The sequence below is a fragment of the Triturus cristatus genome, chromosome 11 (genome assembly GCF_964204655.1).
Source record: "Triturus cristatus chromosome 11, aTriCri1.1, whole genome shotgun sequence".
Lineage (NCBI taxonomy): Eukaryota > Metazoa > Chordata > Amphibia > Caudata > Salamandridae > Triturus > Triturus cristatus.
This window is the reverse complement of record NC_140594.1, coordinates 167,853,072-167,880,099: the sequence shown is the minus strand read 5'-3', so window position 1 is coordinate 167,880,099 and position 27,028 is coordinate 167,853,072. Positions and strand designations below refer to the sequence as shown.

At 47.6% G+C, this 27,028-nt stretch overlaps 1 protein-coding gene across 2 annotated transcripts in view; it reads right to left on the bottom strand.

Annotated features, from left to right (window-relative positions):
* Positions 1 to 23,183, bottom strand: part of CAMKK2 (calcium/calmodulin dependent protein kinase kinase 2) — a 378,393-nt gene extending 355,210 nt beyond the window's left edge. Inside the window, exon 1 of one of the 2 annotated variants that reach the window (XM_085636376.1) lies at positions 22,997 to 23,183. The gene's annotated coding sequence lies outside the window, so the exon portion shown is untranslated. The remainder of the gene's footprint in view (positions 1 to 22,996) is intronic. The other variant, XM_085636375.1, reaches the window with a different exon arrangement.
* Between the last annotated feature and the right edge of the window lie 3,845 nt (positions 23,184 to 27,028).

Genomic DNA, 27,028 nt, shown 5'->3' with positions numbered 1-27,028 from the left:
TTTTACTGAGAATGTCAGACTTCATTCTCACATGACTGAGAAAGATAATGTGAATTTACAGAAAATATGCTCTCAGTTTAGCTTATAGATCACCTTCCAAACCTCTGTGGGAAAAGCATGAGAGAATAGTTTTCTCTAAAACATGGTTCATGATATCACAGCAGAAGGCTTTTCACATGGTAAAATCACCTTAGAACACACCACAATTCCTTAAATGAGTATGGTACCATCAACAAATGATTTATAATGTAACTAAAGTTTTAAAACCTTCTATTAACTGCAATGCTTTTTAATGAGGTGCTATCATGTATATTGGTCCCAAGATGGCTGCCAACACTTCTTGGATGAAGTGCTGACAGCCAATCAGATCTCAGGATGAGATGTGTGGTTAGGCTCCGCCCAGATATATATATGATTTTACTTTTGATTTTCTCAGGAACTACTGAACAGATTGACTCCATATATGCAAAAGGCACATCCCTGAGCTGAGGACTACCTCTTTGCCAAATTTCAAGTAATCCTGTTCAGCCATTCGGGCTGTACCTTGGACTAAAGGTCCCTATGGAAAATTGCATGGGGAAAACGCGTTTTGGGACCCCCCTTCTTTCTCAGCCCCCGCTTGACGAATCCCCCCCCCGAGACTTTCAGGGTAGGAGCGGAGCGGAGCGCCCCACCTATTTTGACAATTTCGCGAGGATTCGTCAACCGGCGCCAAAGTTATTCCAAATAGAATGTTGCGGATTTCCTATGGAAACACGGTCCTAACTATAACTATCTACTGGCGACCGCCAGTAGATAATATATATATATTTAACATTCAACCAAGCCAGGCAAAAATATTTTTACAATATTCTAGACAATATTAAATAAGATCTTCAAAGTCAGTGTTTTCTACTCACTGCATTTTGAGCAATCGGGTTCACATTTTAATTTCTAATAGTAACAGTCCTTGGGTTAGCGGTGCAATTGCAAATATTATTTTGGAAATTCATGCCTTCCTTTCTTTGAAAGTTAAAGTGGCTTTGCAATCTTCAGATTTCATATCCATTTATAATTGTATGCATCAGTTCAGAACAATAATTATGAGCCATAACTGCCATGTGAGAGTCACCAGACACTGCTCGAGAGATCCGGGTTTAAACTGATGCCCGCGTGCCTTTCCTGTACCGCGCGCCATCAATCAATACAAAAGCACGTTTGCATGCGTGGCGTGTAAAGAGACATGTTTTAATCATCATCAAATGTACTGCACTTCACATGCGAGCATGTCTTAGAAGCATAAAACTACCACCATGAATTGTAAAGTTAGTTTAAAATCCAGGTTTGTTTGGAAGTGCCACACATGGCACAGGGTACTTTGTAGCATCATTAAGTGAGTAAGTGTACACCAGGACACTGCCTTTGGCTTCGACTACTATTGGGAAAGAATGGGGTGGGTTATTTACTACACCTGATAAACACCGATAGACTGGACAGAAATATTTACTGGATGCGGTAAATATTCATATTCTAAGTACTCCCAAGAAAAATGGGGAACGGCACACACAATTGGCGGATTTCATACCAAATTAAGCATGTATCTGACTTTAGTGGGTGTTCCCTCTATAAGATTTCAGCAGGCGTGACCTACCGAAATTTACCTGGGGTAAATTATGGGGGGGGGGCTGAGTGTGCCCCACAACTTATCACTCCGATCCCTGTTCCATTAAAAGTTTGTGCAAGGATTGTAATCGATAGACCCACTTGTATTTATGGCCTGTGTCTCTTAAAATCGCATAACACAGCAAAAAATAGGGCGTTGGATTAAGAGAAATTTGGGCGAGGTGGGCTCTTGAAGGTGCACTGAATGTATATTCTTCATTTCTTGACTACTGCCAAAATGAAAATAAAAACATGTGAACTAAAAAAGCACAACACATACCCTACCAAGTGTAAATTAACGTGTATATCAATGCATCTTAAAAGTTCATAACGTCTCCTCTAGGTTAAAGCAGTTCATATGGCAGTGTAAAGCTGGTCATGTGCTGCTTTCTGTTAAAAAACACACAACATAGTTTTCAATGGTAAAACAAGTCATATGCCTGCGAAAAGCAAGTCAAGTGTCACTGCCTCTTAAAACGCCCCACACATCCTGGTCCATTCTCGGCCAAGTCAAATTGAAATTTCAAGTTGTGTTAAACATTCGCCTTACAATGCGGATTTGCTTACGAAAATAGAATCTATGCAACCAAATTATGAATGGAGACAATGGTGGTGCATGCAAGACATTTGCACCATTCAGCTTTGTTACTGATTGGACAATGTAGGGAGCAGTAACAACAATGGGGCGGTGGGGGGAGCCGACAGACGACGGGATAGGGAAAGTAAAATAAAAAAAATTATAAAACCACTTACCTTGCACTCGCCGCATCACCAACACGGCGATGCGGCGAGCGCAAGGTAAGTGTTTTTTTAAATATTTTATTTACTTTCTCTATCCTGTCTGTTGACTCCCCCCTCCCCCCCCCTTTGCCCAGCCCCACCGATGTTACCTGGGCTGATTGCGCCGGGAAAGGGAGGGCTAATTAGGGAAGGAGGTTGTGGACACGAATTATGACATTGCAGTTGTGATCTTCTGTCTTGTACCAAGGTAATCATATAAATCTTTCCAACCTCTACGAAGACATAGTGGTAGGAATCATCTTTTTGTATTTTGGCTCCTTTGTGGGTCCTGAGATGGTCTCCTGAAGGGACATCTAAGGGTTCGCTCCCCCCTGTTTCCTATTTCAATCTTCTCTCACTCCCTCAGTTTGTAGGTCCTGAGATGGTCCCCAGAAGGGACATGTAAGGGTTCGCTCCCCCCTGTTTCCTATTTCAATCTTCTCTCACTCCCTCAGTTTGTAGGTCCTGAGATGGTCCCCAGAAGGGACATCTAAGGGTTCGCTCCCCCCTGTTTCCTATTTCAATCTTCTCTCACTCTCTCAGTTTGTGGGTCCTGAGAAGGTCTCCAGAAGGGACATCTAAGGGTTCGCTCCCCCCTGTTTCTTATTTCAATCTTCTCTCAATCTCTCCATTTGTGGGTCCTGAGATGGTCACCAGAAGGGATATCTAAGGTTTCTTTTACCCCTGTGTCCTATTTCAATCTTCTGTTCCTTTTGTGGGTCCTGAGATGGTCCCCAGAAGGGACATCTAAGGGTTCTCTCAGCCCTGTTTCCTATTTAAATCTTCTGTTTCTTTGTGGGTTCTGAGGGGTCACTAAAAAGGGATCCCAGTGGTACTTTTGACCCAGTTCCTATCTCCTACCATGTGGGAACTGTTATGGTGGGAGTTGTTAAGGTTTGTTTGCTTTTGGTCTATGCTTTGTGCCCGATGACTGCCAAAGGAGCTTGCATAAGTGAAACTTTGGTGCACAGTTGTTAGCACTTGCAATGTTTCAGACTGTTGTGATCTTGCCCTCTGGAACTGGATTACTTGGTGACAGTAGAGTGAAATTTACATGGGAGAAAAATGTATTCTTAGCGGGAAGTTTGAGATGTTTTGTGGTAGGCCAACCTGTTGGCAAACAAGCACAACCCTTCATGCTGGTGGATATATGCAAACCTTCTTCATGTAATTAACCATCTCGTTAACAATATACTCCTGTCAGTGGCCCCTGCAAATCGTTTTGAGGGCTGATCTGGGAAGAGAACACCACAAAATTAAAGAGAGCATAGGGGAAGCAGTTTCTCAGAGGGAAAATTGTTTTTTTCTCAGTAAAGAAAGAAAAACAACCAGTGGCAAAGCAAATAGGTTTTGCGTTGGCTGCTAGTCTCTCGCTCTATCAATGCCTGTTTTGTTTTAACATATTTCTTTAAACTTTATTGTTCGGGGGGCCTTCCGGACCAGAGCCAATGTAAGAAGGGCACATTGAAAGGTTTCATACATAAAAGGAGAGAGTGTTGCCCAAGGCTAGTGCGATCCACCTCAGAGCTGGGCAGCCGGGTTCGAATCTCGGCAGGGACGCTCAAAATCCTGTGATTCTAGGAGAATCACTTCATCTCCCCGTGCCTAACAAAAATGAATGTGTCCTTCTGTAACGCAACTGGTGTTCATGTAAAGCGCTCTAATACCTTCCGGTCGAGCTCGTGCTATATAAAACAATAAAAAAAAAAGAGCCTTCCTCATGCTATAGGTGTCCATCCTGTTACCTGTCTTACCCGCTCAGGCATGAGCCTTTCAAGCAACAGAATATCCGAAAAACCAAGGCCTCGGAGCTGCCCATCGAGTTACAGAGATTGCTCAGGTTCAGACATTAAAACCAAAGCGACCCCACATGTTACCCAGGTATGGCGGGCTCTGGGCAGCAAGGAAAGGTCTCAGACAGACGAAATGTCCATCGGCTTCAGAGAGTGAAGCTACTACCAAGGTTACAGCCAGCTCAAGCTTATGACAGCAATGCTATCACTCAGGTTACAGAAATAATATATGCTCGATATCCCACAGCAACGCTACCTCTGAGGGATCACAGACTGTACAAACTCAGGCCTCTGACTGCATAACTACCCCTCAGGGATCACAGACTCTACAAGCTCGGGCCTCTGACTGTAGAGCCACCGCTCAGGGATCACAGACCGTACAAGCTCGGGCCTCTGACTGTAGAGCCACCCCTCAGGGATCACAGACGTACAAGCTCGGGCCTCTGGCTGTTGAGCCACCCCTCAGGGATCACAGACGTACAAGCTCGGGCCTCTGACTGTAGAGCCACCCCTCAGGGATCACAGACGTACAAGCTCGGGCCTCTGGCTGTTGAGCCACCCCTCAAGGATCACAGACGTACAAGCTCGGGCCTCTGACTGTTGAGCCACCCCTCAGGGATCACAGACTCTACAAGCTCGGGCCTCTGACTGTAGAGCCACCGCTCAGGGATCACAGACCGTACAAGCTCGGGCCTCTGACTGTAGAGCCAGCCCTCAGGGATCACAGACGTACAAGCTCGGGCCTCTGGCTGTAGAGCTACCCCTCAGGGATCACAGACCGTACAAGCTCGGCCCTCTGACTGTAGAGCTACCCCTCAGGGATCACAGACCGTACAAGCTCGGGCCTCTGACTGCAGAGCCACCCCTCAGGGATCACAGACCGTACAAGCTCGGGCCTCTGGCTGTAGAGCTACCCCTCAGGGATCACAGACCGTACAAGCTCGGCCCTCTGACTGTAGAGCTACCCCTCAGGGATCACAGACCGTACAAGCTCGGGCCTCTGACTGCAGAGCCACCCCTCAGGGATCACAGACCGTACAAGCTCAGGCCTCTGACTGCAGAACTACTCCTCAGGGATCACAGACTCTACAAGCTCAGGCCTCTGGCTGTAGATCCACCCCTCAGGAATCAGAGACTCTACAAGCTCAGGCCTCTGACTGTAAAGCTACCCCTCAGGGATCACAGACCGTACAAGCTCAGGCCTCTGATTGTAGAGCCACCCCTCAAGGATCACAGACGTACAAGCTCAGGCCTCTGGCTGTAGAGCTACCCCTCAGGGATCACAGACCGTACAAGCTCAGGCCTCTGACTGTAGAGCCACCCCTCAGGAATCAGAGGCTCTACAAGCTCAGGCCTCTGACTGTTGAGCCACCCCTCAGGGATCACAGACCGTACAAGCTCGGCCCTCTGACTGTAGAGCTACCCCTCAGGGATCACAGACCGTACAAGCTCGGCCCTCTGACTGTAGAGCTACCCCTCAGGGATCACAGACCGTACAAGCTCGGGCCTCTGATTGTAGAGCCACCCCTCAGGGATCACAGACGTACAAGCTCAGCCCTCTGACTGTTGAGCCACCCCTCAGGGATCACAGACGTACAAGCTCAGGCCTCTGGCTGTAGAGCTACCCCTCAGGGATCACAGACCGTACAAGCTCGGCCCTCTGACTGTAGAGCTACCCCTCAGGGATCACAGACCGTACAAGCTCGGGCCTCTGACTGCAGAGCCACCCCTCAGGGATCACAGACCGTACAAGCTCAGGCCTCTGACTGCAGAACTACTCCTCAGGGATCACAGACTCTACAAGCTCAGGCCTCTGGCTGTAGAGCCACCCCTCAGGAATCAGAGACTCTACAAGCTCAGGCCTCTGACTGTAAAGCTACCCCTCAGGGATCACAGACCGTACAAGCTCAGGCCTCTGACTGTAGAGCCACCCCTCAAGGATCACAGACGTACAAGCTCACGCCTCTGGCTGTAGAGCTACCCCTCAGGGATCACAGACCGTACAAGCTTGGCCCTCTGACTGTAAAGCTACCCCTCAGGGATCACAGACCGTACAAGCTCGGGCCTCTGACTGTAGAGCCACCCCTCAGGGATCAGAGACTCTACAAGCTCAGGTCTCCGACTACAAAGCTACCTCTCAGGGATCACAGACCGTACAAGCTCAGGTCTCTGGCTGTAGAGCCACCCCTCAGGAATCAGAGACTCTACAAGCTCAGGCCTCTGACTGTAAAGCTACCCCTCAGGGATCACAGACTCTACAAGCTCAGGCCTCTGGCTGTAGAGCCACCCCTCAGGAATCAGAGACTCTACAAGCTCAGGCCTCTGACTGTAAAGCTACCCCTCAGGGATCACAGACCGTACAAGCTCGGGCCCCTGACTGCAGAGCCACCCCTCAGGGATCACAGACCGTACAAGCTCAGGCCTCTGACTGCAGAACTACTCCTCAGGGATCACAGACTCTACAAGCTCAGGCCTCTGGCTGTAGAGCCACCCCTCAGGAATCAGAGACTCTACAAGCTCAGGCCTCTGACTGTAAAGCTACCCCTCAGGGATCACAGACCGTACAAGCTCGGGCCTCTGACTGTAGAGCCACCGCTCAAGGATCACAGACCGTACAAGCTCGGGCCTCTGACTGTAGAGCCACCCCTCAGGGATCACAGACGTACAAGCTCAGGCCTCTGACTGTAGAGCTACCCCTCAGGGATCACAGACCGTACAAGCTTGGGCCTCTGACTGTAGAGCTACCCCTCAGGGATCACAGACCGTACAAGCTCGGGCCTCTGACTGTAGAGCTACCCCTCAGGGATCACAGACCGTACAATCTCAGGCCTCTGACTGCAGAGCCACCCCTCAGGGATCACAGACCGTACAAGCTCAGGCCTCTGACTGTAGAGCCACCCCTCAGGGATCACAGACGTACAAGCTCGGGCCTCTGGCTGTAGAGCTACCCCTCAGGGATCACAGACCGTACAAGCTCGGGCCTCTGACTGTAGAGCTACCCCTCAGGAATCAGAGACTCTACAAGCTCAGGCCTCTGACTGTAAAGCTACCCCTCAGGGATCACAGACCGTACAAGCTCGGGCCTCTGACTGTAGAGCCACCGCTCAAGGATCACAGACCGTACAAGCTCGGGCCTCTGACTGTAGAGCCACCCCTCAGGGATCACAGACGTACAAGCTCAGGCCTCTGACTGTAGAGCTACCCCTCAGGGATCACAGACCGTACAAGCTTGGGCCTCTGACTGTAGAGCTACCCCTCAGGGATCACAGACCGTACAAGCTCGGGCCTCTGACTGCAGAGCCACCCCTCAGGGATCACAGACCGTACAAGCTCGGCCCTCTGACTGTAGAGCTACCCCTCAGGGATCACAGACCGTACAAGCTCGGGCCTCTGACTGTAGAGCTACCCCTCAGGGATCACAGACCGTACAATCTCAGGCCTCTGACTGCAGAACTGCTCCTCAGGGATCACAGACGTACAAGCTCAGGCCTCTGACTGTAGAGCCACCCCTCAGGGATCACAGACGTACAAGCTCAGGCCTCTGACTGTAGAGCTACCCCTCAGGGATCACAGACCGTACAAGCTTGGGCCTCTGACTGTAGAGCTACCCCTCAGGGATCACAGACCGTACAAGCTCGGGCCTCTGACTGCAGAGCCACCCCTCAGGGATCACAGACCGTACAAGCTCGGCCCTCTGACTGTAGAGCTACCCCTCAGGGATCACAGACCGTACAAGCTCGGGCCTCTGACTGTAGAGCTACCCCTCAGGGATCACAGACTCTACAAGCTCAGGCCTCTGACTGCAGAACTACTCCTCAGGGATCACAGACGTACAAGCTCAGGCCTCTGACTGTAGAGCCACCCCTCAGGGATCACAGACGTACAAGCTCAGGCCTCTGACTGTAGAGCTACCCCTCAGGGATCACAGACCGTACAAGCTCGGCCCTCTGACTGTAGAGCTACCCCTCAGGGATCACAGACCGTACAAGCTCAGGCCTCTGGCTGTAGAGCCACCCCTCAGGAATCAGAGACTCTACAAGCTCAGGCCTCTGACTGTAAAGCTACCCCTCAGGGATCACAGACGTACAAGCTCAGGCCTCTGACTGTAGAGCCACCCCTCAGGGATCACAGACGTACAAGCTCAGGCCTCTGACTTTAGAGCCACCCCTCAGGGATCACAGACGTACAAGCTCGGGCCTCTGACTGTTGAGCCACCCCTCAGGGATCACAGACGTACAAGCTCAGGCCTCTGACTGTAGAGCTACCCCTCAGGGATCACAGACCGTACAAGCTCGGCCCTCTGACTGTAGAGCTACCCCTCAGGGATCACAGACCGTACAAGCTCGGGCCTCTGACTGCAGAGCCACCCCTCAGGGATCACAGACCGTACAAGCTCAGGCCTCTGACTGCAGAACTACTCCTCAGGGATCACAGACTCTACAAGCTCAGGCCTCTGGCTGTAGAGCCACCCCTCAGGAATCAGAGACTCCACAAGCTCAGGCCTCTGACTGTAAAGCTACCCCTCAGGGATCACAGACCGTACAAGCTCGGGCCTCTGACTGTAGAGCCACCGCTCAAGGATCACAGACCGTACAAGCTCGGGCCTCTGACTGTAGAGCCACCCCTCAGGGATCACAGACGTACAAGCTCAGGCCTCTGTGTAGAGCTACCCCTCAGGGATCACAGACCGTACAAGCTCGGGCCTCTGTCTGTAGAGCTACCCCTCAGGGATCACAGACCGTACAAGCTCGGGCCTCTGACTGCAGAGCCACCCCTCAGGGATCACAGACCGTACAAGCTCGTCCCTCTGACTGTAGAGCTACCCCTCAGGGATCACAGACCGTACAAGCTCGGCCCTCTGACTGTAGAGCTACCCCTCAGGGATCACAGACCGTACAAGCTCGGGCCTCTGACTGTAGAGCTACCCCTCAGGGATCACAGACCGTACAAGCTCAGGCCTCTGACTGTAGAGCCACCCCTCAGGGATCACAGACGTACAAGCTCGGGCCTCTGGCTGTAGAGCTACCCCTCAGGGATCACAGACCGTACAAGCTCGGGCCTCTGACTGTAGAGCTACCCCTCAGGAATCAGAGACTCTACAAGCTCAGGCCTCTGACTGTAAAGCTACCCCTCAGGGATCACAGACCGTACAAGCTCGGGCCTCTGACTGTAGAGCCACCGCTCAAGGATCACAGACCGTACAAGCTCGGGCCTCTGACTGTAGAGCCACCCCTCAGGGATCACAGACGTACAAGCTCAGGCCTCTGACTGTAGAGCCACCCCTCAGGGATCACAGACGTAGAAGCTCGGGCCTCTGGCTGTAGAGCTACCCCTCAGGGATCACAGACCGTACAAGCTCGGCCCTCTGACTGTAGAGCTACCCCTCAGGGATCACAGACCGTACAAGCTCGGCCCTCTGACTGTAGAGCTACCCCTCAGGGATCACAGACTGTACAAGCTCGGGCCTCTGACTGTAGAGCTACCCCTCAGGGATCACAGACCGTACAATCTCAGGCCTCTGACTGCAGAGCCACCCCTCAGGGATCACAGACCGTACAAGCTCAGGCCTCTGACTGTAGAGCCACCCCTCAGGGATCACAGACCGTACAAGCTCGTCCCTCTGACTGTAGAGCTACCCCTCAGGGATCACAGACCGTAAAAGCTCGGGCCTCTGACTGTAGAGCTACCCCTCAGGGATCACAGACTCTACAAGCTCAGGCCTCTGACTGCAGAACTACTCCTCAGGGATCACAGACTCTACAAGCTCAGGCCTCTGGCTGTAGAGCCACCCCTCAGGAATCAGAGACTCTACAAGCTCAGGCCTCTGACTGTAAAGCTACCCCTCAGGGATCACAGACGTACAAGCTCAGGCCTCTGACTGTAGAGCCACCCCTCAGGGATCACAGACGTACAAGCTCAGGCCTCTGACTGTAGAGCCACCCCTCAGGGATCACAGACCGTACAAGCTCGGGCCTCTGACTGTAGAGCTACCCCTCAGGGATCACAGACCGTACAAGCTCGGGCCTCTGACTGTAAAGCTACCCCTCAGGGATCACAGACGTACAAGCTCGGGCCTCTGACTGTTGAGCCACCCCTCAGGGATCACAGACGTACAAGCTCGGGCCTCTGACTGTTGAGCCACCCCTCAGGGATCACAGACGTACAAGCTCAGGCCTCTGACTGTAAAGCTACCCCTCAGGGATCACAGACGCACAAGCTCGGGCCTCTGACTGCAGAACTACCCCTCAGGGATCACAGGCGTACAAGCTCGGGCCTCTGACTGTAGAGCCACCCCTCAGGGATCACAGACCGTACAAGCTCGGGCCTCTGACTGTAGAGCTACCCCTCAGGGATCACAGACCGTACAAGCTCGGGCCTCTGACTGTAAAGCTACCCCTCAGGGATCACAGACGCACAAGCTCGGGCCTCTGACTGCAGAACTACCCCTCAGGGATCACAGGCGTACAAGCTCGGGCCTCTGACTGTTGAGCCACCCCTCAGGGATCAGAGACTCTACAAGCTCAGGCCTCTGACTGTAAAGCTACCCCTCAGGGATCACAGACGTACAAGCTCGGGCCTCTGACTGCAGAACTACTCCTCAGGGATCACAGACGTACAAGCTCGGGCCTCTGACTGTAGAGCCACCCCTCAGGAATCAGAGACTCTACAAGCTCAGTTTTTGATGGTGTGTCTGGGCTAGAGTTTAAGTTTCCGTTCTTTGGGATAAAATCCAATTGATACAAGTAGATCCGGTTGATGTTAGTATTTTTTATTTATTCTTATTGGTAGCTGCAAACAAAAAGGATGGCACAGCCAACACGTGTTTCGCCCCCTAGTTGGCCATCAAGCCTGGGGCTTCCTCAGGGCAGGTGTTCAGGTAATTTGGTATTTTTTAGCGGGGTTTTTGTGAACCCGAAGATTTCTCTGGTCTCGGCTAATGCCAGGTGCTGCTGTTGTCCATGTTGTGGTGGTAGTGTTTCAATTTAGGGGGAAAGGGGCATCTCCCCCTGTCTCTGGGCAAGAACCAGCACACGAAGGCTTTTCGCTTATTAAATGATGAGTAAGGGATGAGGATCTCTTTCCCCTCACATACATACAACTCTACAAGCTCAGGCCTCTGACTGTAGAGCTACCCCTCAGGGATCACAGACCGTACAAGCTCAGGCCTCTGACTGTAAAGCTACCCCTCAGGGATCACAGACGTACAAGCTCGGGCCTCTGACTGTAGAGCCACCCCTCAGGGATCACAGACGTACAAGCTCGGGCCTCTGACTGTAGAGCCACCCCTCAGGAATCAGAGACTCTACAAGCTCGGGCCTCTGGCTGTAGAGCCACCCCTCAGGAATCAGAGACTCTACAAGCTCAGGCCTCTGACTGTAAAGCTACCCCTCAGGAATCAGAGACTCTACAAGCTCGGGCCTCTGGCTGTAGAGCCACCCCTCAGGAATCAGAGACTCTACAAGCTCGGGCCTCTGACTGCAAAGCCACCCCTCAGGGATCACAGACCGTACATGCTCGGGCCAGAGACACCTGCCACAACTTACTGGGTTAAGCCTACCGTGACCGGTGCCCACCATTTTAAGCACAACGGTATCTGCCAAAACCGGAGTACAGAGGTGATGCTCCTGGAGGAAGCGCCAGCTGACCAGTTACAAATAGTTTAAACTAGATCCGGTTGTGGCAAGTGCGTTTCTGAACAATGAACTTTAAATATCCTTTAAAAATCTTACAGTGGAATTTCGACTGGTTAAAATAAATTTCTGATTTTAACCAACAAGTACCAAACAGAAAGCAGCCAATTCCAAAACACAAATTATTTTCAGGAAACCAGTTCATGAGATTACCAAAAACGGTATACAGAAGCTGGGCCATTTGTAACCGATAAATTGATTTTTATCTACCAGGTTGACTAGCGAGAGGGAAGACAAGACGGCTACATCGCCATTGAAGCCCGGGTCGCAAACAGCGAGGGGGGAAGGCTCTGCTTTTAAATGGCTCTAGTGTGGCATGTTCTTGTTTTATTCAGACGAGAGAAGCAGCAGTTTCAATAAATCAGAGAGAAATGCTCATGAAGAAGTTACATTACCTAAACCCATTGCCTTCATGACACTTCTGAGCAGTGTTTGATTTTCTTGAAGTGACATAAGTGGTTCTATATTAAAGACATCCATTTTTTTGCCTTTTAAAAAAAAAAATATAGCAGTTGGCCGCAGCCCCTTTTCAGCACCGTCTTCCTTTCGTTGTCTTCATTTTTCTCAAACCTCTCCACTGATTTCAATATGTATTTCTACTCATGAAGCACTTCACAGAGTTTAATAGTGTCGTAGCACTGTGCATTGTGAGACAGTGTCATTCTTGAAAGCCAGTAACAGAATATGTGGCTTTGTCACAGTGGTAACTATGAATCAGTTTACCATAATTTCCTATTCACGAAACTTATTCACCACTAATCCTTTATGGGTTCCGGCATAGCGTGCTACTTGCCAAAAAAAGCGCTTTGACGCCTCGTCAGGAGTAGTAAGCGCTATATAAATGCAATTACAATACAATACAATAATTTGTATTGTATTAAGGCAGTCATACTGTGTTTGCTATACCTTTATGAGGCGGTGAAGCGCTTATCCATACAGGCATCATTGGAAGTGTGATTAAGTCTATATGGGAAGTGTATCCATGTACTGCGTGATGACCTGGGAGGCGAAGTTATCGTGTTATAGGATTCAGCGCTAGCTAGTGTGATGGATGGGGTAGTGTGAGAGATAGACGTGCATTTGCATAGTTTGTGGCATGCTGGCACCTCGGATTAGCTATGCATATCTCTTTTCCTGGTAATTTTCTTTTATGTTCTCAATCCGATGTCTCCTGCCGGCTGTGGCAGGAGGTTGGGCGCTCTGAGAGCTGATGGATGTGCAGGAGGGACAGCTGTAGAGAGCCCACTGACCCCTGATTAATGCTGTATTTCACAGTTCACCCAGCAGCAGGGTGGGGTGTTTTCTTCTATCCACCTTCGGATTCCACCGGACACTTTCTCCCCTTCCAGAAGCGGCACTTTCCTGAAGTCCTCCATTGGAAACGACTGTGGTTTCTGACACCACTTCACACGTATGCACCCGGCTTCCCTAGTGTAGGTAACATGGGTACTAGGGTATCCACGGGTGGGGTGGCTCTCCAACCTTCTGTCTTCCACAGGGTTTCTTCAGAGTCCACTGGAAAGGGTCATTAATCTTTAAAAATCCAACAGCGACTTACACATAGACTTGTATGGAGAACGCAGTTGTGTTCCCACACTGCACATGCTCTCCGTGGGGCTCCTACTTACTCACCTTGGGTGGTTCCCTGGATCCCCTGCACTTCTACGTCCTCTCGACCCTGTCTTGATCTGAGTCGTGGTTCTTATACCACTCTTAGTATATGGTTTGGCCCCCCCTGGTGTCCACTGTGTATTTCATGCTATTTACTGTGCTTCTTTGCTAAAGTATTGTGTGCATTGTGGTAATCTTCATGTTGGAGATATGTGAACATACTAGAGAGTACTATATAATAAATACAGATTTTTATAAATACTTGGTGTGGTTCTTTTCACTTAATCTATACTATAAGATTGCATTCTGGTAAAGCAAGCTGCTTTATACTCGTTCTGGACTAAGCCTGAAGGCTGCTCTCCACGGCTATCACTTAGAAAGCTTTCTAAGGTTGTCTAAGACTTCTTAAATCACTATAAGGGTTGTCTGGACTGGTGCCGGGAGCCCCCTTACATAAGTGTACATCATATACCAGGCCAGCTTCTCACACCTATACACAGGGTGCAGGACAGACTCCTACTGACACTGAACCTGACACAGGTAGCAGGACAGACTCCTACTGACACTGAACCTGAGGACCTAGACCAGGTAGCAGGACAGACTCCTACTGCCACCGAACCTGACACAGGTAGCAGGACAGACTCCTACTGACACTGAACCTGAAGTCATAGACACAGGTAGAAGGACATATTCCTGCTGACACTGATCCTGACACAGGTAGCAGGACAGATTCCTGCTGACACTGAACCTGACGACCTAGACACAGGTAACAGGACATACTCCTACTGACACGGAACCTGACACAGGTAGCAGGACAGACTCCTACTGATACTGAACCCGAGGAGCTAGACACAGGTAGCAGGACACACTTCTACAGGACAGACTCCCACTGACACTGAACCTGAAGAGCACTAGAGGAAGTAAAGACCCAATCACCATCAAATCTGAGAGTTTCAGAGAAAAATCTCCACCCTTTGTCTCCATCATAGTTAACTAGAAACAAAATGCTTCAATAATCAACCATACTTCACCAACTTCCTAAAAATACTAGGGACACACAGTAGGAAATGTTGAAACAAATGAACAGAACAAAACAAAACATCCCAGTCAATAGTGAATTTGCCATTGTCAGAAATCCTACCAATGCACCACCGCTGAAAAGAGGCCACGGCCAAGTGCAGCGCCCAAGAAATCTTTCCAAACTCTCTAAGAGCTACTCTCCCTCGTTTCCACCTTTATGCTCACCTACACCTTGGAAACAACTTGGAGGCAGCCAGAAATACATGCTCAATAAGCTGCACCTTCTATCTCTCCCTAAGGACTAGGGGAGTCATTTGAGTTCATTCTCAACTCCAACCCATTAATTCGCCCTGCCAGCAGTTCGCATTTTCTCTTTCCACAGAATCAAAAGAATCCACATGTACATGGACCATATCACCCCAACGCTCTGCCCAGTAGAACTTTGTCCGTCTATTTGTTAAACACTGTTCCACCAACTTGTAATAATAAGCCCTGCCATCATCAATATCTGTAGATCGACATTAATGTTCAATGCAGTCAACATATCTTAAATTAAACCCCAACTGGAGAACCAGTCCTTAAAGGGGCACCCAGTGAACAATGTCACAGCAAAACCCAAGCGGGGTCAACAAGCGATGCAACATTTGAGAAGACCAATTATTGGTGATTCTTGTAGATGTAGGGCTGGGCTGCATGGCCCCACTAAGGTCTGTCGTGACAAACCACTGCTGCACACACCTCAACATCCCTTCTTAAACAGCTGCTACTGCCTGTTTCCGGAACCTAGCTGAATGTAAAGACCTGCTAACAAAATGGAAGTTCTACCAGGTCAAAGGGCAGAAATTGCACCTCCGCCGGTAGGAGGACCTCTTCTGCTGTGGGTAGATGAAGGAGCCCCCTCAGTTCTCATCGCTCTGCATTTGTCCATGACGTTCAACGCTGTTGGCCATTGGATTCTTCACGGTTTGCGGTAAGAGGGTGATCATGGTGTTGGACTCAGGTGGCCATTGGTTGGCCTCCTTCCTGGCAGGTCTGTGTCACCAGCTGAGCTACCACCGTCTAACACTCCAGGGTGACCATGGGGGTCTTCGGGGGTGGGATTTGTCCCTTGTCTCTTCTTTTTAACATCTATTTGCCATTCTTCCAGGATGGACTTTACGCTTCACCCCATTGCTGGACTCCATTACTACAGAGATGTTACGCAGCTCTGCTTCCCGCCCACCGGAGACAACCCCGACACTTCCCGCCTCAGTCTCACCTTCAACGCCGCTCAATGATGGAGGCACCACAGTCCAATGAGCTCGAAGGCCGCGCTGCTCGTCGGCTTTAGACAGTCTCAGGAAGCTCTCACACCTCCCACCAGACCAGGAAAAAACACAAGTCCTCATCACCTGAGAAAATAACAAGTCTAAATCTGAAACGGCTCCGCGGATCCCTTGTGGGGGGGGGGGGGGGGGGTAAGAAATGAAAGCTTCCTCTCAATGCTGTTGGTGGCATCACCCTCCTGAAATATGAGCCACAGAAGAGCGCCCCCGCCCCCCCACCCCCGACCCAACTCCTCCGTGCATCTGATAATTGGACACGCACTGTGTCTAAATCAGCAATCTTTCTGACTTCCAGAGCACGAGATGTGGGGCAGCCCCCCCGCCCCCACCACACCTTCAGCTTCTGCAAGGAATCGGTGTCAGCAAGCAACTCCAAACAGATGTTAGTACTTTGGTTTCATTCAATGCCCATCTTGCCCCACCCCCCACCCACACACAACGCCCCACTACTGGCCTCATGTCACAAGAGATTTACAAACATGTACACATCTGTTAAGCATGAACACACCACTGATGTGTGCCCCCATACACGCAACGCCCCACATCAGGCCTCTTTGTCACACAAGCTTTACAACCCTGTACAGGTCTCTTAAACAGGACACCTCTGATGTGTGCCCACGCACACGCAACGCCCCACAACTGGCCTCATTGTAACAAAGGCTTTAAAAACCTATACCTATCTGAAAGCATGAACACACCTCTGATGTGTACACACACACACACACACACACACACACAGAAAGCCCCAATAACTGGCCACATTGTCACAAGGGCTTTCCAAACCTATCCACATCTGAAAGCATGAACACACCTCTAATGTGTCCCCTCCCACACACACCCAACGCCCCAACAACTGGCCTCTGTCAAAAGAGATTTACAAACCTATACACCTCTGTTAAACACGAACGAAACTCTGATGTGTGCAGGGGCACAAGTAAATTACACAATGAAGATACATGCGTGTGTCAGGGCAGGCCACAGTACAGGTATGTGCAGATGCATCATAAGTGTCAGTGCATTATCACAATAAATGTACGTGCAGGTTCAAGTGCAGACACACAGTGCAGAAAATGGCAGGTGCCAGAACAAACACACAACGCAAGTGGGTGAAGGTACTAGTGCAGACACACAGTACACGCATGAGCAGGTGTAAGCACAGATATACAGTACAGATTCCAGTATATAATACACAAATGTGCAGGTGACAGTGTAGTACAGAGGGTAGATATGTGGAGGGGTCAGTCCATTATCACAATATCAATTTGTGCAGGTGCCAGTCCATTATCACAATATACATATGTGCAGGTGATAGTGCCTTATCACAATATAGATATGTGCAGGTGCCAGTCCATTATCACAATATAAATATAAATATGTGCAGGGGCCAGTGCCTTATCACAATAAAAATATGTGCAGGTAACATTCCATTATCACAATATAAATATGTGCAGGTAACATTCCATTATCACAATATAAATAGAAATATGTGCAGGGGCCAGTCCGTTATCACAATATAAATATGTGCAGGTGACAGTCCATTATCACAGTATAAATATGTGCAGGTAACATTCCATTATCACAATATAAATATAAATATAAATATAAATATGTGCAGGGGCCAGTCCATTATCACAATATAAATATGTGCAGGTGACAGTCCATTATCACAATATAAATATGTGCAGGTGACAGTCCATTATCACAATATAAATATGTGCAGGTAAAATTCCATTATCACAATATAAATATAAATATATGTACAGGGGCCAGTCCGTTATCACAATATAAATATGTGCAGGTGACAGTCCATTATCACAATATAAATATGTGCAGATAACATTCGATTATCACAATATAAATATAAATATGTGCAGGGGCCAGTCCGTTATCACAATATAAATTTGTGCAGGTGACAGTCCATTATCACAATATAAATATGTGCAGGTAACATTCCATTATCACAATATAAATATGTGCAGGTGACAGTCCATTATCACAATATAAATATAAATATGTGCAGGTGCCAGTCCATTATCACAATCTAAATATGTGCAGGTGACAGTCCATTATCACAATATAAATATGTGCAGGGGCCAGTCCATTATCACAATATAAATATGTGCAGGTGCCAGTCCATTATCACAATATAAATATGTGCAGGTGACAGTCCATTTTCACAACATAAATATAAATGTGTGCAGGTGCCAGTCCATTATCACAATATAAATGTGTGCAGGTGACAGTCCATTATCACAATATAAATATGTGCAGGTAACATTCCATTATCACAATATAAATATAAATATAAATATGTGCAGGGGCCAGTCCATTATCACAATATAAATATGTGCAGGTGCCAGTCCATTATCACAATATAAATATGTGCAGGTGACATTCCATTATCACAACATAAATATAAATATGTGCAGGGGCCAGTCCGTTATCACAATATAAATATTTGCAGGTGACAGTCCATTATCACAATATAAATATGTGCAGGTGACAGTCCATTATCACAATATAAATATAAATATGTGCAGGTGCCAGTCCATTATCACAATATAAATATGTGCAGGTGACAGTCCATTATCACAATATAAATATAAATATGTGCAGGGGCCAGTCCATTATCACAATATAAATATGTGGAGGTGACAGTCCATTATCACAATATAAATATAAATATGTGCAGGGGCCAGTCCATTATCACAATATATATATGTGCAGGGGCCAGTCCATTATCACACTATAAATATGTGCAGGTGACAATCCTTTATCACAATATAAATATGTGCAGGGGCCAGTCCATTATCACAATATAAATATGTGCAGGTGACAGTCCATTATCACAACATAAATATAAATATGTGCAGGTGACAGTCCATTATCACAACATAAATATAAATGTGTACAGGTGACAGTGCCTCATCACAATATAAATATACCTATGTGCAGGGGCCAGTACATTAATACAATATAAATATGTGCAGGTGACAGTGCCTTATCACAATTTTAATATAAATATGTGCAGGTGCCAGTCCATTATCACAATATTTATATGTGCAGGTGACAGTCCATTATCACAATATAAATATGTGCAGGTGACAGTCCCTTATCACAACATAGAAATATACAGGTGTCAGTGCAAGCACACACTGCACGTGTGTGGCCGCTAATGCAGATACACAGTGCATAGGTATGAAGGTACCAGTGCAGACATACAACCTTGACACGTGTAGGTGCCAGTGCATTAATACAGCTCGCATATGCGCAGGTGTCAGTCAAACCGCACAGTACAGATATGTGCGGATGCAATCACACAATACAGTTATATGCAGGTGCCAGTGCAGGCACACAGTACAGATATGTGCAGGTGCCACTGCAGACACAAAGTAGAGATATGTGCGTGTGTCAGTGCACACACACAGTAGGCATGTGTGCAGGTGCCAGTGCACACACACAGTAGGGATGTGTGCAGGTGCCAGTGCAGACACACAATACAGATGGTGCGGGGCCCAGGGCAGACACACAATATAGATAGTGCAGGTGTCAGTGCAAACACCTAGCAGAGATGTGTGCAGGTGCCAGTGCCGATACACAGAACAGAGGTGTGCACAGGTGCAATGCAGACACACAAAAGAGATATGCGCAAATGCCAGTGCAGACACACAGCAGAGATGCATGTGGGTAAGGGTGGAGATACAGTACATATATGTACAGATGCCAGTGCAGACTCACGGTGCAGATATGTGCTGGTGCCAGTGCAGAAACACAGCAGAAACGTGTGCAGGTGCCAGTGCATGTACACAATGCAGATATGTGCAGGTGCCAGTGCAGACACATAGCAAAGGTGTATGTGGGTGCCGATGGAGACACAGTACAGATATGTGCAGGTGCCAGTGGAGACACAATAGAGATGTGTGCAGGTACAGACACACAGTAGAGGTGTGTACCGGTGCCAGTGCAGACACACAATACAAATACGTGCTGGTGCCAGTGCGCACACACAGAGCAGAGATCTGCAGAGGTGTCAGTGCAGACACACAGTAGATATGTGCCGGTGCCAGTGGAGACACACAAAAGATATATGTGCAGGTGCAGGACACAAGTCGGGGGTACACGCGGGTGCATACCCTCCACCCTGCAGGAAGTGGGCCCCACTGAAAGATGCTGAACTTGTCCCGGTGTCTGAGGTGTAATATTCAGACACCGGGACACACACAGCAGCGCCTGCACGTTGGCAGCTTTGGTTTTCGAGCCGCTGCGTGCAGGCGGTGAGGGGTCGTTCATATTTCAGAGGCCAGCGGGGCCCATAAGGGGCCATCAGGCCTCCCTCAGTCCCACTGGGAGCTATCTGAGCCTCACACCCAGATTCAAATGGAAAGGAAGGCACACAGCTTGTTATCACTTCACAAACCCTCGAGAGGCATGCTTTTTACCTTCGATCCATGTATATAAGAGATATGCATGCACCCCCTATGAATGTCAGATGTGTTGGTCTGTTCCAGTCTTTACACAAATAAATTAAATACCACTATTTTGTTTTATTTCTTGTATAGCGCTACTCATCCCAGTGCAGGGTGTCAGAGCGCATTACATCACAGGTACATAAAATACATTGACAACAAATCCTATATATGTGTAAATCAATGTACAACATGTGTTACATGAGACAGTGAGGGTTACAAGGTGTAGGAGTCACATGTCCGTCATAGATCACTGTGCTATATTGGAAGGATTGCAATTTATGAACTGTGAGTAACAAAAGGATCTCTGTGTTAGAAGCAGTAACCCACTTACCTAGCTACATAAAATACAATTCTGTCATCTGCACAAGACACATTAACCCTCTATGCTACTTTGATTCAAAACTGCGCCTAAATAAAACACAGTGCTCTCCAGCAAATGCGTTATCCTCCAAAGTTATCTTACCATGCCTTTTCTTCCCTGGTAGGAATGGTTGGTGCAGGTAAGAGCGGTGGGGTGGGGGGGTTGGGACTGGACAGAAGACGACTACGGACAATTAATTATTTATTTAATTTTCCTCCATCCTCGTCTGTCGAGCCCCACCACTCTTAACTGCTGCTCCTGTTCTGTGGGATTTACAGGGCATACAAAGATCTCTGCAGCAGTTGCCTTAACCCCATAAGATATTTTAAACAGACTTTGCAACCAATTAGGCAGAATAGATTTACAACTAGTTTCTCCTTGTTGCCAACTTCTTTGTGGCTGGAGCTTTTAAAAAAGAAATTTTTATAGCGCAGGGATGCCCTTGGGTCACCAGGCGCTTTATAAATCGCTAAATAAATAAATAAATAAATAAGTGGGTTGCGTCACTTTTTTGGCATAACCAAGACGCACAATCTAATTTGTTAAATCTTATAAAGCGCTCAAATGAACTCATGATAGACCTGCGAAATGTGTATGAAGTGTTCAGATGTGTTGTCACTTCTTTTGATGTTACTTCCTGTGAGGTCATGGGTCGTGATGCCACTTCCTGTGATGCAGTGATGTCACGCTGTGATATCAAGCACCATAATGTCACTTGTATACTGCCTAACTTAGTTAGTCATCCCCAGTTCTGTTTTTTAGGACTTGTGCCCGCTGCAGGTGACAGTGCAGACATACAGTAGAGATGTGTATAGGTGCCAGGGCAGACACACAGTATAGAGATGTGCCGTTTTGAGTGCAGATACATAATGCACATATGTGCAGGTACCAGTGCGCATACACAGAGCAGAGATGTGCGCAGGTGCCAGTGCAAACACGCAGAAGAGAGGTTTTCAGGTGCCAGTACAGACACAAAAGATATACGTGCAGGTGACAGTGCAGACACACAGCAGGGATGTGTGCAGGTGCCAGTGCAGATACACAATACACATATGTGCAGATCCAGTGCAATAAAGCAACGCAGGTGTGTATTGGTGCCATTGTAGACGTGCAATAAAGACACGAGAGATACCAGTGCAGTTACACAATACAGAACATGTGCAGAACTCAATTACGACATACAGATGTGTGCAGGTGCCATCACACAATACAGATTTGCGCAATACCAGAGACACTAAATTATTCACATGTATATAGGTCCCAGGTGTGTACATGAGACAGCTTTGCAGTCACATACGCCAAATATCGACATATGTCAGGAAGTAAAGCATGTGCATACAAGTGTCAATAATCTAATTGCATGCAGAGATTCCAGCAATTCTCCTGTGTGCCACTGCAACAACACATCTGGTGTGTGCAGAGATCACAATGCAACAACACAACACTCATGATTTGTGCAAAGGTGGCAATAATCCAGATGTGTGCATGTGTGCCACTGCAATGACATCGTTGCTATGTGCAGAGCTGTTGGTGATCGAAATGTCTACGGATAAGTAGTGCCCGCGTGTGTGATTAGGTCATCGTGCAATACATTCCTGATGTGCATAATCGATCCAGGTGTGCTCAGAGGTTCTAGTACAGTCCCCCATTCCTAATGTGTGCAGACAAGACAGGTATGTACAAATGTGACACTAACTCATATGTGTGCATAGAAGCCAGTGTATAACCCAGGTGTGTGCAGGGAGGGGTATACCAGTGAATCTTTCACCCAGATGTGCTCGGTGGCAATCACACGTTCATAAATGTATTCAGTGGCGTCCGTGTAACGCCAGTCCACGTGTAAAGATTCCAGTGCATTCACAACTCAGATTTTTCACACTCTGTAGTGCAATCACCGATCCCAGCATTGTGCAGTGGTCCCACTGCAATGACAATACAGGTGTGTGTAAAAATGTGCAATTGGCCTTTGCAATCACATCGTCCTGGTGTGTGCACGGGTATCCTTGCAATAACAATTCGGATGCATGGAAAGGTTCCTGTGCAACAGTCACGGAGATATATGCACAGATCCTGCTCATCCACGTGTGCACGGGAGCTAGTGCATTGGCACATACGTGTGCAGGAGTGTCAGTGATCCAGGTGTGTGCAGAAGTGTCAGTGCAATGACAACGCAGATGTCCCAGTGCGGTAATAATTAGACGTGTGCATAAGTGCGGTGGGCACTCCTGGTACACAGAGCTACAGCCCTGTTAGGCGGTGGACGCACAGGCGGCAAGGGTGCAGAATGTAAAGACAGTTACCCTACCTGTCCAATGAAAGGCGCGCTACTTCCAGTCCGAGCGGCGGCAGCGCATGGCGCCCCGGGTCCCCTGCAGCCCTCGGTCCCCTAGCGGCGGTCAGCAGAGCCCCGGGCGGCAGAGGTACATGTCCGCGGCGGCAGCCTCATCACTGGCAGCCCTGCCTCGCAGCCCTCCCTCCCCTCAAGCACTGCCTCCCCCTCAGAGCCCTGCCCTGAATGGCCCAGATGTGCAGCGCTGTAACGAGCCCCGCCATTGGCTTCTGCCTTTTACTGTTATATTCGAGGTATCACAGGGAGGAGAGAGAGGAGAGAGAGAAGAGGAAGGGGCTGGGGGGAGGAGGGGCAAGAGGACGGGGGAGGGAGAGAGGAAGGGGGCTGTCAAATATGAAAGAGATCCAAACGAGAAGTAAGTGGAAACAGCAGGAGTTTATTTAACGTGTCTTCGCGATCGCATGGGCATCGCTCAATGCTGTTAACGGTAACCAGCGAACAAAGCTCCTCCACCCTTCTAAGCGCTACGTAATGCAGACTATAAAAAAAAGGGGGGAGGGGGGGAAAGGAGAAAGGGATGAAGCAATAAAACAACCAGAGCATATTCGCGAAACATTACAATGCTGTACTGCGAGTTAGAAAGAAAATTATTTATAACACACCGCCCTTCTGTAAACGTAACAAGGTTAGCTGTCATAAAAGGCTTTCCAAGAAGAAACTCTGGTAGGTGGTTCATTTCTCACACGCTCAGCAATAGAGTCAAATTCTCTATGTGAGTTGTTGCAGGACTTTTAGACATTGATGTTTCCAAAGCAGGTGAATCAAACATGAAAATAGAAGGTTAGGCAACAGCTTTCCTCAAACAGAATCAGTCAATCAAATGTTCTGACAAGGAAGTAACCGAGTCACACTCGGAATGATGATCATTAAACACATAAAAAAAACACTTGAAGTTGATTCATTGGAACCTTTAGGAACACTGTTCATACTCCGGCATTTGCCATCTTGGGTGATGGCACTCCCTTTATTATATTTCATCACATTAATCGGTCGATGAAACTTCCTGCCTCCTTGCATTACATGTCTAGGAATGCTGATTCTAATTAGATTTCCCACTCTGTTATTCATGTCAGAAACTTTACGTTAACCATCACACTGAGTCTTGGATTTGTTCTGATATAGTTTGCATCCTAATTTGCATTTTAGAAGTACTATTAATGGTTCTGTTAAAGGGAGAAGGAGGGTATTTAGATCCAAGCCACCATGCACACATGGAAGACATTGGATCTCTTCCTTGCAAGACGAAGAAAGGTGATTTACCAGTGACCGAATTTCGTTTCGAGAAATCTTGTATGACCTAAATCTCTTCTTTTTGATAGCTTCACCCCAATGCAAGGTGTATACTGTTTTTGAGGTACCTATTGAAGCACTCCACTTGCCCATTACAATGTTAGTAGTATAACGCTGTTCGAGGGGCTTTGATGTTGCGTATGGACTGGAAGTCAGACTGCAGACGTAAATTGTACAACATTGTCAGTTATGAGATATGCTGCAAAACCTTCCTTACAAAAAATATCATAAGGAAGTCAACCACAAAATTTGTAGAAACTTTTGGGCCAATTTAAATTTTGACAGGTGGCCCGTTTCTGCGTTAGGGTGACAGTATTTTACTCGGACTCCCTGACGGAGATGCCACCCGCCGAATTTAGAAATAACCGCTAAGCTGGCAGTTATTTCTAATGCACTGGCAGGCACTGCTGTCTCGGCGGTTCCTGTCAATTATTTTCACAGTTTGGTGCACGGCTCCGTCAACATGGCAGAGCCATGCACCAAACTGTTTTCTTTTTTTATCATAAAAAAGAAAATCCTGAAGCAGGATTTTCTTTTTAAAAATAAAAAGGTAATTCCCCACTTACCATGGGACTTATCTCCTATGGAAAGAGGGGCATTTTTTTGTTTTTTACTTTCCCTTACCACTAGGGTTTGTCTGGCAGTAACGGAGATTAAAAAATGTCTCTATTTATAGAGTAAAAAAGGGCCATTCTAAATGGGTGGACGGCCAAAAAAGTGGAATATATATAACAGGCGAAATGGTTGTGGCACAAATGTCAGGTTGATGTAATTAAGTACATGAATGCGTATAAGGTGATGCTTACATGTGAAATGTTAAATAAAAAGAGTTAAAAAAAGAAATTCTCCAAAGGCCCTTACTCTAATGGAGTAGTCACCACCGTAGCCAAACCTATGGTCCACCCACATATAAATGAGGCGGGCGGACCACTGCGTTGGTGGGGTGGGAACTCCATCACCATTGCATTGGAATTCCCTCGCTGCCAACAATTAAATCGGCTCCTCTGTCAGAGAACATATCCTCTGGCCACTTACAATGGTAATCAACTGGCACTATGGCATAATGCATTACCTGAAGGAAGGTTTTTAAAGGGACTAGCAATATCAAGTCACACTTTTTGGCAAGGAACAGTTGGTAAATGTGTATTCTGCATGGGAGGAACAGAGATTTTACAAGTCTTGTCTGCAGCTGAACCTGTGCTACATCGTCGAACCCAGCACTCAGCTCCTACATCCATGCTTGGCCACCTAACGTAGGTTCATAACAAACTCAACAAATATGACATTTACATATGCCCTTGGTGACATTTATCAATGATAATCTCCCTCGTACTTTCAGGAGGGATGCACTTGTCATTTCGATACACTAAATACTCCACCACATATAATTTGAGTGTGACTAGGGAAAAGAATGAAGGCGGTCCTTTCAAATTCTTTGTTTTTGGCCATCCCTCACATATGTATTTTTTTAACTAGGGTTATATGGTCATCTATGTTAGTCTTAGTAAACCATTAGTGTTCGCAGATATTCTCTCCATGAATTACACAGACATCAGTGACACTAGCAACTAAATGAAAATCCTCATTATCTAATGTCTCATTTTCAGAATTTTCACAAGGTAACCTGGATAAACAGTTGGTAGGTTGGTTAGCGCAACCGATTATATGTGTGACTTCGAATCTATACTCTTGCAGTTTGGCAGTTTGATATATAATCTATTGATCCTTACAGTGTTGGTAGCACCACCCCAGGAGATAAAATAAAAAACGATGGGTTTGCAGTCAGTATGCAGGCTAAATCTGAAATAACTGACAGCCCACACACAAGCAAACAACTCTCGCTCTATGACAGGATAACGCCTCTCTGTTTCATTTCAGGTCTTAAAGGCATATGCAGTTGTCCATTGACTTTTCCCAGATCTTTATGAAATCACAGGCCCCAACCCACAAGCACTGGCATCAATATTTACAGCGCACAAAAGGTTGCAATGAGGGACATGAATTATTTACATCTGGATGCATCCAAAAGCATTATGTTGTTCACTACCCCATATGAATTCTATATTCTTGTGCAATAGCTTGCATAACTATTCCATCAAAGTTACAAATCTTTTGACAAATTTTCCATAATATTCACAAAACCCTGCAAATTATCTTAATTTCTACTTGTCATCAGGAGCAGGTCCCATTCTGATGGTGTCCATTAATGATTCCTTAGGAATAACACCTTTTCCGGATAAAGTGTTGTAGGAAGGTGGATATCTGACTATGGTTACCCCCAACTTTTTGCCTAGTGTCTAGCTGGTTTTTCGACTTAGTTGGCCTGAGATCCTGCCATTCAGGGTCTCAGGCTGTCTGCTCTCTCTTTAAAATGGACTCCATGTACCCTAGGTACATAACCAATTGGTAAGGATCACCTTATTGGACCCTGTACACTGTACCCTAGGTACCCAGGGCATAGGTGTACCCTAGGCCTCCCAGGGGCTGCAGCATGTATTATGCCACCCCTGGTCTGGCCTTCCAATCAGACACAACTGGCTGATCACTCAGCTGGGGCAAGGTCGTGTAATCACCCCTTGCTTAGATATAGTATGCCTATATCTACCCTTATATATAGACACATGTGTACCTATCAGTCACTCCTATGGCAGGCCTTAACAATCCTGGAGGCAGAGTGCTTGGTAACATGTGAGATGG